The sequence below is a fragment of the Porites lutea genome, chromosome 5 (genome assembly GCF_958299795.1).
Source record: "Porites lutea chromosome 5, jaPorLute2.1, whole genome shotgun sequence".
Lineage (NCBI taxonomy): Eukaryota > Metazoa > Cnidaria > Anthozoa > Scleractinia > Poritidae > Porites > Porites lutea.
In genome coordinates this window covers 12,897,301-12,899,769 of record NC_133205.1, presented here as the reverse complement: position 1 = coordinate 12,899,769, position 2,469 = coordinate 12,897,301, and the positions used below count along the sequence as shown (strand labels likewise).

Sequence of the window (2,469 nt, the reverse complement as noted above, 5' to 3'; positions counted from 1 at the left end):
CAGCGGCTGTTTTCTCACACAGGTAACTTATCAAGAACCTTACAGCAAACAAAGATGTCAGCTCTAAGTGGCAAACGAGTAGCTTGTCTTACAAAAGACGTTCTGCAGAAGATGCGAAACGATACGAGCTTCAGATCATTTTTATGAAAAGTAAAAGCTATCCCTCCATGAGTGGACCGATGTTACCAACGAGAACTCGCGCGCCAAGGAGAATTGAAATTGGCGCTGGAGAGCCAACATATCCTGTGACCGCACAAGACTATTACAGGCGAATATACTTTGAAGCTATTGACTTGATGATGAACGCTATTGACCAGCGGCCAAGCTTTGATACGTATGCAAAGATGGAGTCTCTCTTAATCAAGACTCTCAATTCGCAGGACAAATCCGAAGAGCTAAAGTTTATGGAAAAACTGTACAACGATGATGTTAATATTTCAGTGTTAACCGCCCAGATGGAAATTTTACAAGTGCTGCTGAAGGATGGTGATTATTTTTGTTTTGACGACATCAGAGTAAAAATTAAAGAGCTACCCAACCCAGAACGGGAAATGATAAAAGAAGTTATCACGTTATGTAAGCTGATTCTCGTAAATCCAGCAACAAGTGCAGCCGGTGAAAGATCCTTTTCGACTGCCCGGAGGCTAAAAACATGGCTCCGTTCAAGAATGAACCAGGAACGATTTAGTAACCTGACAGTTTTAAACATACACAAAGAAAGAACGGACAGGCTTTCCACCATTGACATAGCAAACGAATTTACCGACCGCAACAAACAGAAAGCGTCATTTTGGCACTTTTCGAGTAAATGATGTACAGTAACTTTAATATCATTCACTAAATTATTTTCAGTTACCGTTTTGTTTTGCCGTGTAAATTGAATGAATAATTAAACAATTATTGTACTCGGCTTTCGTATGATATGAAGATATACAGATCTCGGAGGGTGATTTAGTGATGGTGAATTTTCAGACCCGATAGCAACATCACTGAAGATGTGGAAAAAAATCAATAGTTTTATCGTTATTCGACTTATTCGCATTCTCCGTCACTTTAGAGAAATTGAATAGAAATCCACAAGCATGACCCCCCCCCCCCGGCCCAAAAAAAAATTTTCCTTCACGCGTTCTTCTTTAGCCCCCCCACTCGAAAACTTGCTGCGGGGTCCCTGGGTTGCGTAGCACCGAGAGTCATAATCTGCACGCCGTATTTCTTCTTCGTATTTAGGACCCAAAAGGGAGGTCGGGCTCCCAGGAGTTCCTAGTAGAGACCGTGGAAACTGGGAATAAGAATCGTGATGACTTTCATTGTATGGTAATGAGACTCGTGATGAGCATGAGGTGATGCCCGTAGTTGATCACTTTTTGGCTTTTGGCAATGATGTAATCTTCTCTGAATTTCGTGTATTCATACACGCGTATTAAAAAGCAAATACCCTGAAGAATACTCAACAGTCGATATTAAAAGTAGGAGGAAAAAATATTATAGCGGAGGAAATCCTGTTTCGTTGTGTATTGAGACATTACTTTTCTCAGAGTATTGACGAAATTACTGGAACTCTATAGTAAAACAGTTTGGATTTTGCTGATTCACTTTGTTATATGTATTTAATTGATAGATTTTCGCAGTTCTTAACGTGAAGTCGCGTTGCTCTTTATAAATACTTGAAATATCAATTATTTCACCTTCAACTAGTCGTCTGACTTTCTGCATGTGTCATTGATGTGTTTATAAGGGTAGCTTTGCACTTCACTGTAACGCAATCTACTTGCGGCACTTCGTCAGCCAATCGAAACTAGTAGTCTACAAATTGAACTAGTCTATTTATTTTCGAAGTTCTCTAGTTTGGGAAATTTGTATTTATTTTTCAAACTGACGTCTTCATTGATGTTTCCTTAATGTCGTAGATTTGCAAGGTCTCGATCTTTGCCTCGTGGTATTCTCTTTAATTGTGGAAGATTGCCTGAAATTTGGGCATTATTCCTTACACATCATTGGAAATTTTTGCTTTTCGATTTATATACTGTAACGATTGAACTATAACCTTTTTCCAGTTTAAGTCTGTTCTGACTACCCCTGCACACTGTCTCCTTAAGGACTTATCTCCTCCTCATTTCTTATCTAATATCCAAGCAACCTCGAATTAACACTTTAAGAGTGTCTTGTTCTAATACAATCTCACCCCGTGGTGGGATCCTACGAGGAACGAAATTAGCTCCATAACTGTTTGCGATCCTAGTTAATAACTTGTGTAGAGAGTGGCGTAATAGGCTAAAATAGGTTGATGATCCCTAGGTTCCTACCAAGTTATTTGCCCCTCATTGCTGCAGATATCAGCACATACGCTATACAACGAAATATGAAGCTTAATGAAAAGAAATTTAAAGAAGAGGTTATTAGCTTTGTGAAGTACCAGTCAACTGTTGTAAGTCCTTTGCGGTTAAATGGTGTAGTCATTGAAAGAGTTCC

General features: G+C 39.3%; 1 pseudogene; it reads left to right on the top strand.

Annotated features, from left to right (window-relative positions):
• LOC140937913 (zinc finger MYM-type protein 1-like) overlaps positions 1 to 822 on the top strand; it is a 2,288-nt pseudogene extending 1,466 nt beyond the window's left edge.
• Positions 823 to 2,469: the final 1,647 nt, after the last annotated feature.